This window comes from Trachypithecus francoisi, unplaced genomic scaffold, assembly GCF_009764315.1.
Source record: "Trachypithecus francoisi isolate TF-2019V2 unplaced genomic scaffold, Tfra_2.0 Lachesis_group7, whole genome shotgun sequence".
In the NCBI taxonomy this organism is placed as follows: domain Eukaryota; kingdom Metazoa; phylum Chordata; class Mammalia; order Primates; family Cercopithecidae; genus Trachypithecus; species Trachypithecus francoisi.
In genome coordinates this window covers 97,560,129-97,576,954 of record NW_022681472.1, presented here as the reverse complement: position 1 = coordinate 97,576,954, position 16,826 = coordinate 97,560,129, and the positions used below count along the sequence as shown (strand labels likewise).

Here is a 16,826-nt window from a genome sequence, read left to right as displayed (position 1 = left end):
TGTTGATTGTTTTCTTTGCTGTGCAGAAGCTTTTTAGTTTGGTGTAACCCTATTTATTTCCACTTTTATTGCTTTTGCTTTTGGGGTCATATTCAAAAAGTCATTGCCCAGACTGACGTCGTGGAGGTTTTCCTCCCTTTTCTTCTAGTTGTTATACAGTTTTAAGACTAAACGGTTGTCTTTAATCCATTTTGAGTTGATCTTGTTCATGGTGTGAGATGTGTCTACTGTTATTCTTCTGTATCTAGAGAAGCAGTTTTCCCAGCATCATTTATCGAGAGACTGTCCTTTTCTCATTGTGAATTCTCGGAACCATTGTCTAAAATCATTTGACCATAAATGAGTGGATTTATTTCTGGGATCTCTATCCTGTTTCGTTAGTCTGTATGTCTATTTTTATGTCATCACCATGCTATTTTGATTACTATAGCTTTGTGGTATGTTTTGAGTGAGGTTTTCTTTATCCTCAGACATTTTATCCTTTTTATTGTTGTTCCAAGGAATATTTTCTTCTATATTTATCATGTATGTGTGTGAATACTATTGTATTCTAAATATTAATTTTGGGCCAGGCACAGCAGTTCATGCCTGTAATCCCAGCACTTTGGGAGGCCAGGGCAGGCAGATCACCTGAGGTCAGGAGTTTGAGACCAGCCTGGCCGACATGGCAAAACCCCGTCTCTACTAAAAAAAAAACAAAAATTAGCCGGGCGTGGTGGTGTGTGCCTGTAATCCCAGCTACTCAGGAGGCTGAGGCAAGAGAGTGACTTGAACCTGGGAGGTGGAGGTTGCAGTGAGCCGAGATTGTCCCACTGCACTCCAGCCTGGGTGACAGAGGGAGACTCCGTCTCAAAAAAAAAAAAAAAAAAAAAAGTTTTTTGCTAACTTACTGATTTTTTCTGTTGTTTTTTTAGTTCATTATCTTGGGTTTTCAAGGTATCCATTCATGTTGAACTGCAGATAGTGATGCAGATGTTGAAATGCAGTTAGCCTTATCCTTTCCAATTTTATACTCTGGTTTCCTTCTCTTATCTATTTTTATGGACTAGATCCTTCAGCCTGATGGTAACTAATGGTGATTGTAGTAGGCATCTATTAGGAATGTCTCTGCTGTTACTCCATAAAGCAGAGTATGGCTTTGGATTGAGAAAGGTATGCTAATGAAGAACCTGTACTGCCTATTTTATTTCATATTTTCTTTTTAAAAAAATCAAGAATCATGATTGAATTTTGTCAGTTGCTTTTTAAAAACAATCATCTATGGGGTGGCCGTATGATTTTTTTCCTGAAGACATATTGATATAATGAATTATACAAATGAAGTTGCTAATAATGAAATTAAATTCCTTGATTATACTTCACTTGGTCTGATACATAGTTTTTTTAAGGTACTGGTGAATGCACTTTTTGCTGGTATTTAATTGATTTTTATGTATTGCTCTTCATAATTAAGGTTGGCCTGTAGTTTTCTTTTGTATGTGCACATTTTTTTGGTTGTGATATCAACATTATAGTTGCTTCATAAACATAATGCAGAAGTTATATTTCTTATGCCATTCTCTGGAATAGTTTAATAGCACTGAATTGCCTGGTGTCTAAAGAGTGGTTAGATTCCTCTGTGAAACTGTTGGGGTCTGGTGCTTTTTTGTTTGTTTTTTGTTTTGAGGAAGAAAGTTCTTTTATGATTTTTGTCTTTATTATTTTCCCTATGGAAATTATTCTGTTTAAACTTTTTGGGATCAGTTTTGTAAATATTTTCCCAAACTATTATCAATTTCATCCAGTTTGTTAAATTTGTTAAATTTATTCACGCAGGCTTGAGTAAAATGATCTTCTGTGACTCTTTTAATATCGCTGGTTTCTGGGGTTATTTCCATCTCAGCTGCTCCTCTTGTTTTTCTTGGTTAGGTTAGTGACGTTTCCATTGTTTTATTTTTTCTTCCAAGATTCAGTTTTTGAATTTTTAAATTAATTAATTGCCTTATTTTTCTGCTTTTTAAACTCCTTTGTTTTTGCTAATGATTAATAATCCCTTCTACTTTTCCTCAGTTTATCGTATCCTTTTACTAAATGTCTGGTGTGAATGCTTGATTCGTTTTTTATTCTTTCAAACTTATTTTGTATTCAAGGGCTGATGCCCCAGTTTTGATGAGACACATTTTCCTTATCATTGCTCTTTAGAAGTTCTGCAGTTTTAGTTTGTATTTTCTTTTTGGTTCAAGAGTTTTTCAGGAGCAAGTTTTAAAATTTCCAGGTAGCAAGTCTTTGATTTCCCGATTTTGTTAGTATTCCAGCTTTAGTTGCATTTCGATGAGAGAATGTTGACTATTCCCTCTTGAACTTTCGGGTTTCAGGAGGTTTCTTACCTTCCTAATCTGGAGTCAGTTTTCATCACTGTTCCACTGGGGCTTGAAAGGAGGATTGGTTTTTTGTTTTGGGTTACAGAGGTTTGATGTGTATATCAATCAATCACTTTTACCACTTTAATTGTGTTATTTAGGTCATGTGTAATGCTTGCTTAGTTTTTGTCTCTTGCTCTGTTGTGGACCAAGAGGAGTGAATTAATGTCTACCATTGATACATTTCTGTTTCTCCTTGTGGCTCCTGTGAATGTTGGCTGCTGTGTGATTTGTTGCATAGCTATTTATAACTATTATATTTTTACTCTGAAGTGCATGCATTAGGATCAAAGTGCCCTTCTTTGTCTCATTTCTACTTGTCTGTAGGATCATGACTAGTGCTTTCTTGAGTTTGTATCTGCTTGGCATACCTTTGCCCATTACAAAGTTTTAGCTCTACTGCATTGTTTTAAATGTGTCTCTTATACCACGTGAAGTTAGATTTTGCCTTGTGATTCAATCAGAGAATCTTTTTTTTCTTGCCTAGTGACGTTAAACTAATGTACATTTATTGATAGATTAACTACATTTGACCTCAGTTGTGTTGTGCTTTGTGTGTGCATGTATTGTTAAGTCTTTTACTCTGTGGTCCATATTCTTTCCTTTTTAAAAATTTTAAAGCGTTCTTATATTGAAGAGAGTCTATATGAGATATTATAGTATCTCATGTAATTCGTAAATGCCTCTAATACTTCATGTTGAGAGGGACCATTTATTAGGTACGTTCTGTGATAGCCAGAATAATGTTCTCCCATTCCCCTGATAGCCACACTCTAATCCCTAACACCTGTCAACATGTCATGTTACATGGCAAAAGGGTCTTTGCAGATGTGATTAAAGGATATGAATCTCAAAGTAGATTGATTATCTTGGATTACCTGGGAAGGCTGAATTATCTGAGTCCTGAAAAGCGGAGAGCATTCTCTGGCAAGAAATGAGAGCTATGTGGTGAAGGGGGATGTTAGAGAGGTCCCAAGAGTGAGAAGGATTTGCTGGCCCCTAGATGCAAGGACTTTAGGGGCTAAGGGTGGTCCCCTGCCAGGAAGGAAACAGGACCTCAGTTCTATAGCCACAGGGACCTGGATTCTTCCTGCAATCTGAGTTATTTTCCCAGTCTCCAAGCAAGAACATGGCCCAGCTGGACTTCTGACCTACAGAAGCTGTGAAAGAGCAAATTTGTCTGTTTTAAGCAGCTACGTTTGTGGTGAATTCATATGGCAGCGATTGGAAACTAGTACACCTTCTATGAGTAATTACAAAATGAATGTATTTTGTTTTCTTCCTCCCATCACCAATTTTCGATAACAATAGTACTTTTCTCAGTGTTTGCCTTTATACTGTTAAATCTACTTGTATTTCTGTTACTGAAATGTCAGCTTTAAATGATATCCTTTGACTCCAGTTCTTGCTAATGAGGTGAGGAGCTAATTGTTTTACCTCACTCCCTCTTTTCTCATTCCCCTCCTAGGTGTCATCAGTTGAGTCATCACTCCATAGTCAGGGCATATCTGCATTCTGTTCTGTCACCACACGCTCACGTTTGTTTTAGTCTTAAATCTACTGGTAGCTGGGCGCGGTGGCTCAAGCCTGTAATCCCAGCACTTTGGGAGGCCGAGACGGGCGGATCACGAGGTCAGGAGATCAAGACCATCCTGGCTAACACGGTGAAACCCCGTCTCTACTAAAAAAATACAAAAATCTAGCCGGGCGAGGTGGCGGGCGCCTGTGGTCCCAGCTACTCCGGAGGCTGAGGCAGGAGAATGGCGTCAACCCGGGAGGCGGAGCTTGCAGTGAGCTGAGATCCGGCCACTGCACTCCAGCCTGGGCGACAGAGCCAGACTCCGTCTCAAAAAAAAAAAAAAAAAATCTACTGGTAAATATATTAATAGTTCATGCTCATTGACAACCGTTTTGATGGCGTTTCCTCTGTCAGCTTTTAATTGGCTGAGGTTTGTCTTAAAGTTTTTTTTTCACAGTGGTGGGTGGGAACAGTCCCTAGGTGCCGCATATTCAAAGCTGTGGCTTCTTGGCTTGTGGGATGGTTTGAATGTTGCTGGAGCCCTTGGTTTGGGCCTCCATCCTTCCAGCGTCTTGGAGGTATCACTGCATTGTCTTCTGACCTTGAATGTTGTTTCAGAGGAATCTGTGGCCTGGATGGTTTCTCCTCCCTTTGTAAGTGATTTCCTCCCTCCCCTCCCCTCCCCGCCTCCCTCCCGCCCTCCCTCCCCTCCCCGCATCCCTCCCGCCCTCCCTCCCCTCCCCGCATCCCTCCCTTCCTTCCTTCCTTCCTTTCTCTCTCTCTTTCTCTTTCACCTCACTTCATTCACTTTTCTTGTCTCTATCATTTGTGATACTTTTAAAATCAGATTTTTTGTTGTTGTTGAGTTGTAGGAATTCTTTACTTATTGTGGATGTTAATCCCTTAACAGACATGTGACTTGCACGTATTTTCTCCTATGTTGTGAGGGGCCTCTGCACTCTGTTGATAGTGTACTTTTATGTACAAAAGTTTTTAATTTTGATAAAATCCCATCTATTTTTTTTCTTGTCTTTGCTTTTGGTGTCGGTCATAGCTAAGAAATCATAGCCAAATCCAATGTCATGCACATTTTCCGTTATGTTTTCTTGTAAGAGTTTAATAATTGTAGCTTTTACTTTTAGGCCTTTGATACATTTCATGATAATTTTTGTGTGTGGTTTAAGATGAAGATCCAACTTCATTCATTTGCATGGGACTATCCAGTCTTTCCCGCACAATTTGTTGAAAAGATGATCCTTTTCCCATTGAATAGTCTTAGCATGCTTGTTGATGATCATGTGACCATATATACACCAGGGATTATTTCTGGGCTCTTTATTCTATTCTGTGGGTCTATATATCTGATTTCATGCCCTACCATACTGTTTTGATTACTGTAGCTTTGTAGCATGTTTTGAAATCAGGAAGAATGTGGCCTCCCAAGTTTTTCTTTTTCAAGATTATTTTGGCTATTGGGTTTTTTTTTCATTTTAGAATGCATTAGTTTTTTTCTGGGCCAGCTCCTTGTAAGAGTCCTCACACCTGCCTTCTCAGAGAGGCAGGGGATGGGGATATAGGGGATACAGTAGCTTTCCAGAGGCCCCATCCTTCTCTTGCAGCCCTGCCATGGAGGCAGACTGCACATGTGGCTCTCTTGGTGACTCCATGTGTGGTCCCTACTCTGCTGCTTGGGTCTGTCGACTGTTCAGGAGGCTCCTGACGCCAACCCTTCTCACCCGGTTCTGTTGCTGGTGCTGTGACAAAGAAAGGCGTTTAAGTTCTGGGTCAGTGGCCATGCTCAGGGAGCGTGTTTCTGCAGGTGCTGCACTGCACCCCTTCCACTGCGAGTGCTGCTTCACTCCTTCCCGCGTGGGTCTTGCCTGCCCTCTCTGTTCTTGGTCATAGCCCTCACTTGTGCTTTCAGGCCTATAGATTGTATTTATTTCCTGTTTTTTCTAAACGTGAAGCTTGGATTTTCAAACTTTTTGTTAATTTGGTAGCAGTGGTGGGGGCATTCTCCTTGTTGTTTTAAGTTGATTTCTAGAAGGAAATAGGAAAAATATGTATGTAGCTATACTTACACTCAAGGTCAGTTTTCTCACCTTGATAACCTCCTAGGGTTGTGAACATTGAAAAAGGAAATGTTCCAATGCCTCTTGTGGTGGCTGCACACAGTAGGCACTTAGCAAAGGCACATCCACACCCCTGCCCTCTGCCATGACAGTAGGGCCTCCCAGGGCTGAGCTTGAGGCTGGGGGAGGGAAGACCCCATGAGGCTTTGGTGGGTGTGGACTAGGCTCGTGGGAGCAGCTCATGGTCTGTGGCTCTCAGCACCGTGGACAGTGCCTGGCCAGCTGTGCTTGGGGCCTCCTGCAGAGGATGTGTGTCTGGCATTTGCATTCTGTCCTGGGTGGTGCCTTGTCTCTGGGCCTTGAAGTGGCAGCATTCTGTTCTCTGGCCACACGTCCTACCCAGCCTCTGTGCCCTGCCCTGGCCTGTCTTTCTCCAGGTCTCTCTCAGCTGCTGCTGACCAGCCTGACCCTGGGTTGTTCTCCACTCACACTGACCCCTGGTCCTCCTATCTCCCCTCCCTTGGGTCCTGTGGCCTATGACTCCACCCCTGTTTCTGAGGCTGCCTGTGGGAAAGCCACCTGCATGATGGGACTCTTCTTGGTCCCAGGTAGAGCTAGGGCCAGCCCTTCCCTGCCCTGTTGTGGGTCCCTGTGCCCTTCTCCAGAGAGGGTCCCCACCTTCTCTTCAGGCCCCTTCCCTGCTCCTCTGCCCTCCTTTCCTCCCAGAGCCTGCTCCGCTGGGGCTGTGCTTCCAGCACAGTGGTGAAGAGCCTGCACTTCAGGCCCTCACCGCCTGCTGCCTGCTGCCTCCACCCTGGACGAGGGCCGGGCCCACTCCATGGTTGATCTCCAACTCTGTGGTCTGTGAAAGGACAGAAAAGTGCCTTCCGCATGGACCTGGGAGCTCACTGAAGTGACGGCCACCGGCTCTAGGCAGGGCCTGCCGGGCCCCTCCTCTCCTGGAAAGCTGGCCACTGGTGAAGTGAACAGCCTCTGGAGTGAAATGTGCCTGAGTGGATGGGGTCCACGGTCCCCTCCTTATGGCTTGAAGGTGACAGTGGGTGACCCTCCTTCTCTTGGCCACCCCGTGGCTGGACCTTCTCTCTGCCAGGAGGTCCTAGCCTGAGGGCACAGCATGACTCCTGGGCTGCGTGCAGCTGCATGCAGGGGTGCTCCCTGCCCCCTGCCCACATGACTCAGGCACTGGCATCTTGCTATTTGCTGCTGCCATCCTGGGGAGAAGGGACTGGCGGGCAATGTAGGCAGCTGGGCAATGGGCAGAGGCCGGCCTCCTGGGGAACGGTAGAGGTTGGGGTGGAGGCAGCCCTGCAGGTGGGGGAGGGAGAAAGGATGTGTGTTGCTAGTGTTCTGACCACCCATTTGTGCCCTTAGCGATCGGTGCTTCTCCACTGCTGATTCTGGGCGTGGTCTACAAGGTGCCTGGGGGTGCCCGGCTGGCATTCTGCTTGACATGGAGTTGAAGTTGCTATAACAACACTGATTCATGTAACTGCAGCTCCCCAGCTGGGCCCTCCTCCTCCTCTGGCTCTCTGGCACACACACGAGCATACACGCTCACACATGCCACTCGGATGCACATGCGCAGAGACCCCACTCCATGCGGAGGCTGCACAGGGCTGATGCTGGCAGGGGCGCGTGGGCCTGGGCATGGCCAGGCCTCCCCCACCGAGCATCTGGCCTGTGTGTGGGGGGGGGTATCAGGTACCCATCAGAGGAGGAGGTGGTGGCCTGCTCACCGAGGGGAGGACTGGGCAGCGTCTGAGAGTGGGTGCGGGCATGAGCCGTGGCCGTGACTCAGTGTCTCCCACACGCAGGATGAGCTGCGGCACCCGCGGGTGCTGCCTGTTCCTGATGCCGAGGCGGGCAGGGCTTGTCTTTTGCTCTGTTAGGGGCTGGCCCAGGACGCCGAGCTGCGGGCAGGTGACAGTGCTTGTCCAGGTCATCGGGGGTTGGGGACTTGCCCGCAGCCTGGGGCCGACACTCCCACTGAAGGAAACTGGAAGACTCTGTGGTTTGTCCCGCGCTGCTTCTCCTGGTTTAGGTGTGTGGCTCCCCTGGGTGCTGCCCTTCTCCCGCCTCACACCAGACCCCTCAGCACTGCTGGGTGCCTGCCTCTGCTTCTGGGGTCTCCCAGCAAGGGTGCTGAGCTCCAGGACACACTCCTGCCTGTGCCACCATCCGTGAGCCCACCCTGACCTCCACCTTTGTGCTTGGTGGGGGAGCACTGATAGGTTTTAGCAAGGGGAGGCCCCACTGGGTGCTGGAAGGGAGAGGCCAGAGGCTCCCCTGGCACTGACAGGAGGGCGTTGGGCAGCTCACTTCCCTGGACACCTGCTGCCTGGCCCTGGGGTTTAACCCTTCATCCTGGGACCTTCACAGAGTAGGCAGGTGCTGGCCGTATGGAGGTGGCTGAGATGTAGCCTTGGGCTGCCCATGGCCTACAGGGGCCTGGGCTGGGTGGATGCTGTGGAGACAGGAGTTTCCCTGCTGCTCCAGGAGTCAGGGAACAAGGGCAGGCGGAATCCCAGAGGAGCAGCTTCTGGCACTGACTCTGAAGATGATTTGGAGCCCAGCAGTTGGGCCAGGGCAAGGCCCTCATAACCCTGATTGACTGCTAAGGCCTGGGAAGCTGTGTGCCTGCTTTGAGTCTACAGTGCTGGGACTGAGGCTGGAGCCAGGGACTTGCTATGGGTGACGCTGGGAGGCCAGCTGTCAAGGTATGTGTGCAGGTGCATGTGTGTGGGGGGTAAGGGCGAGGAGGGAAGGGCATTGGAAGATGTTGCAGCATTTGCCCCCCTTTATTATTTCTTAAAACGACTTTATCTCACCTTCCTAAGAGTAGTACTCGTTCCTTGTAGAAAACTCAGACCACGCCTGTCAGCAGATGATGTCAGTGGCATCTGCTGTGGGCCATCCTGGTGGCCACTCAGACTTTCCTGGAGCACTTTCTCCTTGCAGTCTTTTTTCTGTTATGGGCATTTTACCAAATTTCAGCCTCACCACACAGCTTGTTTCCACACTTGCTGTTTCCCCCTGAGGGAGGCAAGACTGTCCTCTGGGCAGGGGACAGAGGGAGGGGGTTCTGCAGGGAGCCCACAGTCTGGCTGGGGAGCCCCATGGGGGGGCTGCCGTGAGAAGTGGGGTGTCCTGGGCTAGGTGAGGGCAGGGTGGGGGGTGGGGTCAGGATGCTTCGTGACAAGGGCACATTGCCTCAGGGTCTGTCCCCTCTGCCCTCCATGCAGTTCAGCCCGAAGGAGGCTCCACGATGCCATGAACCTGTCCTGAGCCCACAGAGCCCCAGGTGTGCGTCCCAGCTTTGCCCTCCCTGCTCTGTGGCCTGCTGCTGCTGTGTCCGGTGGTGTCTGGAAGGAGGAAGGGGCTGTTGGCTGTGGGTGGGACCCCGGGCCCTGTATCCACCTGCAGAGGGCAAGGCCCGGCCTCCCATGGATGTGCTGCAGGCTCTCCTTGTTCTTCCGTCTGTGTCTCCGTTTCTGTCCTGTGGAGTTGTTGGGAGATGGGAATGAGTTCAGTGCTTAGGACAGTGCCTGGCGACATGGTACGCCTGGACAAAGCTTGGCCTCGATGTCCACCCACCTCCACACTCCTATTGTAGTGACTTGGAACTCCCAGTGCAGATTTGGCAGTGGGGAGTGTGCGGGCCCCGCGTATTCACCTGCCCTCTCCCTTGGCGTCAGTTCTCTCCTCTGCTGGCGACAGCAGCACAGGAAGGTGCTTCAGACCCTGGGGGGAGGGGGATTAGATGCTTCCCTTCCCTCGGGGACCACAGAGCCCTGCTCGGGATAAGCAGGGCTGAAGGCCGTAGATCTAGCCAGATTTGGGTGGGTGGCACTCGGGCATCCCCTGACCCTGCCAGGCCTACGTCAGCAGCCTGGAGCCCTGGAGGCTGAGGTAGCCCCTGGTCCCACCTGTAAAGCTGGAGCCCTGAGCTGGGGCCCTGTACCTGACCTGGGGGCTTGGGCGGAGCACTGGGGGCTGCGTCTGTCTGATGGGGTCTCTCTTCTCTCTGATGTGGTCTGACGCCTCCCCGTCAGGCAGAGAAGGGCTTTCAAGGGTGTGGAAGTGCCTGTGGCACATTGAACCCTGAAAACTTAAATAGGAAATGAAAGTGTAAGGACGAGTGGGCCTCCCCGCCCCATTCCCCATCTGCCCCCGGCGGGAGTGGTGTTGGCCGTGTTTATTTTAGAAGTTGTGAAACTACTCTCCCTTTTCCCAGACACGCACCTCTGGGCAAACGTAGCTCATCAGCCGCGTGCGGCTCATCCCCCTGCTGGCTGGCGTGAGTGCAGCACGAGTGCAGAGCCTCTGCTCACTGGGAGGGCGAGATTGGGGGCATTTGAGTCTGGGGGTTAGGAGGAGAGGTAACCCTGGGACGCTTACTCAGAGGTGTGGTGCCCACTCCGTGGTGGACAGTCTGTCCTTGCTGGCAGCAGCCTGCTGAGGCGTGCCTACTATACAGATGAGGAGACTGATGCTCTTAAGGCTACATCTGCTGCCAAGGCGCTGAGCTGGGGTGGGAGGACGTGCATGAGCTGCTCCGATCTGTGCTGGTCTGCTGCGGGCTTGGTCTCTTGCTCTGAGGGTCATCTGCAAAGGGATGCTGCTAGCCTAGTCCTCCCAAGGCTGGCATGAGAGCCGCATCCAGGGAGCTATCAGAGTGCCCTGTGAGCTTGGCGACCACAGAGCCTGGTGGTGGGAAGGGCGTCTGCCTGGGCCGGCCTGGGGTGGTGAAGGGTGGGCCATCCAGGGCCGCAGAGGAGCTCACACTCAGAGGTGGCAGTGGGACCAAGGGCAACACACTCGTACCCGCTGGAGCACCTGACACGCCCGTGCGCCTTGAAGGACCTCTGGGCAGTAGGTTACCGGCTCCCCGGGGCCCACTAGGACCAGCTACTGGGGTTGTCTCCTTGTTACCACTGGGCAACCCCTAATCTGTCTTCTGGCTCTGCGGGTTTGCGGGTTCTGAGCATTTCCTGTAAATGACCTCGGACAACACGTGTTGCTTTGGGACTGGCTTCTTACCCTGAGCGTTGGAGTCAAGGCTCATGCCTGCTGTCACATCTGGGAGAACTTTACTCTCAGCATTGTAATAGATCTCCTTCTAGTCTTTTTGCTGCACAAGTGCACAAATTTCGAGCGTGTGTAATTAACACACAGTAGGACACACAGCTCCCCAGTGTTCCGTGTGAGGAGTTTTGACAGCTGCCTTTGCTCATGCCACGAAGGTGATCTTCCAGCCCAAGAGAGTCCCTTGTGCCCTTCCCACACCTTTCTGAGTTCTGTCACCACATGTGAGTTTTGCCTGTTCTGGAATTTCCTGTAAATGGCATGGCACAACATGACTGTCTTTGGCCTGGCTGCTTTGGCTTTAGTGAACTGTGGGTGTGGCGTGCGTGCCTTCTCCCTTGGGATGCTGAGCGGTGTTCCCGTGTGTGAACAGACCAGAGTTTGTCCCTTGTCCTGGGCTGTTGGGGTGATCAGCACAAGGCTGCTCTGACCATGGTGTACGGGGTCTTGGGGCCGCACATTTCCAGCATGTAAGTGCTTGGGGGTGGCATGGCTGGATCGGGGACTGCTTCGTCTTTATCAGAAAGGACCGCATCGTTCACCGCGCGGATCCCCGTGTGGGATGGCTGTGTGACGCACACACATGCAGCCCTTCCATTTCGGCATCTCTGAGCACTTACCACATCACTGAAGACACATGTTTAGAACCTGCTTAGAGTTGCTGCATGTTATAGAAATGCGTAGCGTGGTTTGTTTAGTTATTTATTTATTGCTGAGTCTTTAGGACGTTTCTAGCTCCTTGATTTTTGTTTACAGGGCTTCCAGCTTCTGGTAGTTTCTGTCTGGATTCCTTGGAGCAGAGCTCTGGGGGTGCAGTAAAGGGGGGTCCCTCTGCATCATCATTTTGCAGGGGGCTGTGCTGCTTCACACCCCCACAAGCTGTGTCTGGGCTGGAGCCCCTGCCGTGCCCCCAGTTATGCACCAGCACTAACCCGATGGCAGGTGCTGGCGTCCTCTGGCTGGGATCAGCCTTCCTGTGATTCTCAGGTTCTTTCTCATGCTGCTAGGGCGCTCGCCTGCCTTCCTGCACACTGCCCTGGCTCAGTTCATGTTATGTCTGAATGTTTTAAAAATGAATGTGTAGGAGGGCCTTATTTATTAAAGGTAGCAGCCTTTGTCATGTTTGTTGCAAATATGTTTTCACTTTATCTTTTGCCTTTTAATTTTGCCTATGTTGCATTTTAACTTATAGAAGCTTTTTTTTTTTAGTATGCTGCCAAGTCTGTGTTCATGTGTGTGTGTGTGTGTGGATAACGTTGCTTTTGTATTTGGTAGATGTTTTCTTTGGGGTTGTCTTAATGTTTTACTTTTGATTTATTTCTAAGTGATGGAGCCCTTAGTCTGTCTGGGATAGATCTTGGGTGACTTATGAGATGAAGAGCTGGAGTATGTTTTGTCCCAGGTCACCCACTGGTTTGTGGAACACTGGATGAGGAGTGTCTGTGGAGGACGTGAGGGGACGTGCTCTTGGAGGGATGCACTCTGAGGATGCTGCCACGTCCCCCATTGACGGGGAGGTGGCAGGGTGGGCACAGCAGACAGACTAGGACAGGAGGGCAGGCCTGAGGTGTGGGGCTCTGCCAGTAGCTGTCCTCTGCTTCCCATGTGACCTCAGGAGTGTTTCCGTCTCTCCCTGAGCCCAGGGTCCTGTGTGGCTCTCCCTGCTCTGCCCAGGTTCTGCCTGAAGCTGTTGGCCCGAGGGAAGGGCGAGGAAGGGCTGGCCTGTCTGCAGGGTGTCCACTGGTGGCTCGGCACACGCTTCCCTTGCACACGGGTCTGCCACTCGGGGTTACAGCCCCCATGCTCGGGCCCTGGGAGTCCTGTGTCTGGGTGGGCCCTCCAGTTAGCCTTGTCTCTCTGCCTGACACCTTCTCCAGGCCATGGAGCCTGTCAGTCCATTCGGGCTGGTGTAACAAATACCATGAACTGGCTGGTGACAGACACTCATTTCTCATGACTCTGAAGGCTGCAAGTCTGAGATCAGAGTGCCAGCAGGGGTGGTTCTGGGGGCCCTCTTCTGGGTTGCAGGCTGCTGACTTCTCGCTGTGCCCACACATGGTGGAGAGTCGGTTGGAGCGCTCTCAGGTCCATTTGACAAGGGCACTCATCCCACTAATGAGGGCTCTGCCTCATGAGCTGTTCACCACCCAAATGCCTCACCTGCTAATGCCATCACCTTAGAGGCAGGATTTCAAAGTGGGAACTTGCAGAGGACGTGAACATTCAGACCACAGCAGGGTTCACTGGGCTCCAGGGTCGCCCTTGCGGTTCTCAGGTTCCCCTCAGGGGAAAACGGCACCAAGACACATGTGGAGTCTCCCTAAGTGAGACACACCCTTGTCCCCTTCTCACCCCCTCAGTAGCCCTGCAGGGTGCAAATTGCTCCCGCACTTTGGATTATATGGATATACTCAGAGAGATGGAGCGACTCTGGGGTTGCACGCAGGTCAGGGAGGAGTGGACTGTGCAGTCCGCAGTCTCTGCCAACTCTGCTGGGACCATGTTTTCCAGGTGTTTGTAGCGGCTGGTCCAATCTGTGAAGTCTCCAGCACAGGGACCTGTTGTACCCATGGACCTGGAGGGGCAGCCAGAGCTAGGAGGCCCTGCCCCCTGCTTTTGCCCACCTTCTTCCTCTCTCCTTGCAACCTGCAGGCGTCCACACATCTCTATCAGTTGGAACCCCAGCCTGGGCCTGCACTGGAAGCGAGAACCTCATGGGAGCCGGCCAGGCCTGGGAGCAAGCAGGCTCTTACTGCTAGGAAGCTGCATCTTCTAGGCCTCAGTTGCCATGACTGGGGGTCTCTGTGCAGCAAGGTGGGCCCAGCAGCTGAGTGCTGGTGGCATCACAGGTAGGATTTTCGTTCTCATTGAACCACTTGCTTTGCTAATTGAAGGGTCAGACCTTTAAGAGAGCATGCAGTGTGCACTGTGGTGAGCTGGATGGCGGACTTCACCAAAGGCTACCCAGTGGGCTGAGCATTCAGGCAGCTGCTGCCAGGCCTGCCTGGCGGGTCCCCTTGGAGCCGAGGAAGCTGGCACCTAGCCCCAGGGCCTGTCCTGCCAGGGCCTGCCCCATCCTCTGCCAGCCCAGCTTCCTTTCCCTGCAGAGACTTAGGGACACACCCGCACTGCTGTGACCACCGTGTGTGGCGCTCCTCACCTGCCACCTGCCCTCCCCCAGGGCACCGCTCCACTGCTGCTTTCTGTCCAGCACAGGCCAGGCCCTGGGTGTGCACCCCTGTTCTCAAGGGGCCACATGCAGATGTCCGCCATGGGTGCCGGGAGCAGCTGGGAGACTGCCCCATTGTCATGGGCACCCAGAAGCAGATGTATGGCTTGTCCCTTGCTGTACCCCAGTGTTCAGGACAGGACCGGCACGTGGCAGCGCACTGTGACCAGTGGGGCCACCGCCGTGGAAGGTCCACTTCTGTTTGGGTACTGTGGTCGAGTACTGTGGTTGAGGTGTGGTGACCCTAAATTTGGGTATTGTCTTTCCAGCAAGCCTGTCTCCTCCCTGGAGAAAGGGGACAGGAACTAATGGTGCTTGGGCACCTGCCTGGCGCCGGGTCCCTGGCAGGTTCTGTCAAATGTGGATTGGTTTAGTAGCAGCAGTCGGATGTGTGTGGGGTCTTCCCAGGGCAGCTCCGAGGCTGGCGCCTGTTCCCCAGGCTGAGCTGAGTCTCTCCTTCTTCTGCTCCAGCCCCTCCCTGCCCCCGCTAGTTTCCAGAGCCTTCTCAGAGCCTCTTTCCCCTTTTCAGATGGTCTTTGTTTGAGAAAACTCTCCAGGAGCCATAATTCATGCATTTCCACTCCTTTTTTTTTTTTTTTTTTTGCGACGGAGTCTCGCTCTGTTGCCCAGGCTAGAATGCAGTGGTGCGATCTCCGCTCGCTGCAAGCTCCGCCTCCCGGATTCACGCCATTCCTCTGCCTCAGCCTCCCAAGTAGCTGGGACTACAGGCGCCCGCCACCACACCCGGCTAATTTTTTGTATTTTTTAGTGGAGATGGGGTTTCACTGTGTTAGCCAGGATGGTCTTGATCTCCTGACCTTGTGATCCGCCCGCCTCAGCCTCCCAAAGTGCTGGGATTACAGGCGTGAGCCACCACGCCCGGCCGCATTTTCCACTTCTAAAGTGATTTGCCTGGAAGCCAAGTCCCCAGTGAGTGAACTTTAGTCTTTTTTTTTTTTTCTTTTGTTTTTTTGGGACTCGGTCTCCCTCTGTCCCATGCTGGGGTGCAGTGGCGCGATCTCAGCTCACTGCAACCTCCGCCTCCCCGGGTTCTAGCGATTCTCCTGCCTCAGTCTCCCCAGTAGCTGGGATTACAGGTGTGCGCCACCACGCCTGGCTAACTTTTGTATTTTTAGTAGAGACGGGGTTTCACCATGTTGCCCAGGCTGGTCTCAAGCTCCTGACCTCAAGTGATCTGGCTGCTTCAGGCTCCCAAAGTGCTGAGATTACAGGCATGAGCCGCACGTCGCCTGGCCTGAACTTTAGTCTTTTAATTTTTTTCCTCACTGATGCCTCCTGGAGACTTCCCCTTTGCTCCACACACACAGTGTATTACCTGGAGCCTGCGGTGTTTCTTCTTGTCCATGTTTTAATCCCCTGGGGGTGCCGCTGGCTGTGCTCTGAGCCCTTCCTCCCCACCGTCCCTCTCCCTGCTTCCCTCCTAGCCTGCCTAGCTGTCTCTCCCGTGTGTGCCTGCTTGCCTCTGCCTGGAGTGGGTAAGGCCGTCTTCTTGGATCCTGTAGGTCTGGGTCTCGCCCCGATGGGCAGCAGGCAGGTCTCTGGTGGTTTTCTGTGCTCGGCCCCTCCTTGCCTGACTCACTTTGTCTCTCCTGTGGCAGATCCCTGTGTCAGAGGTAGAAGGAGGGGTGGGGGTGGGGGCGTCACAGAGAGCAGGGGCCAGCGTCTGTCAGCTGTGGGATGGTGATGTGGTCTCAGGGTCCCGTGGAGCTTGTAGGCCTGCTGGGTTTTATTCCTGGAGGATGGCAGTGAACTCCTCTTGATGTTGTCTTTGCTGCCTGTGTCCTGGTTTCTTGGGCCAGGTGGGGTATTGGTGGGAGTCTGGATCGGCCCTGCCATCCAGCTGCCGGCCTCCCCGCTGGGAGTTTTCCCAGCCTCCTCTCTCACAGCCGCCAGTCAATGTGGGGCCCAGCTGGACCTTTGAGACCACTCAACTGCCCTTTGAAGGTGGCAGCACTGCTGGGCCTGAACCCACTCCCATGGCCATAGCCCAGGTGGCACCCTGCAGCACCTTCAGAGACCAGATGGTTTTCTTCCTGAGGGAGTTGCGCCCGGCTCCAGGCGGGGCTCACGTACCTGCCGCCTGGTCCTGCGAGGCCTCTCTTCCTCTTTTTCTTCTCGTGACACCCAGAGACAGAGGCTGAGGGAGACACAGACACAGTCCGAGAGAGAGGCACCCACTCAGGGGCCTCAGCAGACAGGTGACGGGGGAGGCCTAGGACAGGCTGAAGGGTAGGATGGAGGGGCAGAGGGAGGGAGCGGAGCAAGAAAAATCATCCAGAAGTCAGGGGCAGGGCCTTGGCCAAGAGGCCACAGAGGAGGCCCAGAGGGGAGTCTGCTGGGAGAGGCACAGTAGGGAAGGAAACGGCACTGGTGGGGTGACCTTCTCAGGAGGGGGCCTGTGGGGATGTTCTGGGTCCTTCTACGTATGTGAGCTCAGCTCATCGTCCAGCATTGCTGTTAAGGCCATTTCACGGAAGAGG

The 16,826-nt window shown here is 51.7% G+C and overlaps 1 protein-coding gene across 21 annotated transcripts in view; it reads left to right on the top strand.

Annotated features, from left to right (window-relative positions):
- Nucleotides 1-16,826, top strand: part of TSNARE1 (t-SNARE domain containing 1) — a 136,400-nt gene that overhangs the window by 15,164 nt on the left and 104,410 nt on the right. The window contains exons 1-2 of one of the 21 annotated variants that reach the window (XM_033203352.1): nucleotides 8,073-8,728; nucleotides 9,254-9,312. The exons of 19 other annotated variants lie outside the window; for them this stretch is intronic. The gene's annotated coding sequence lies outside the window, so the exon portion shown is untranslated. Of the gene's footprint in view, nucleotides 1-8,072; nucleotides 8,729-9,252; nucleotides 9,313-16,826 lie in introns of those variants that run through there. One more of the 21 variants, XM_033203355.1, reaches the window with a different exon arrangement.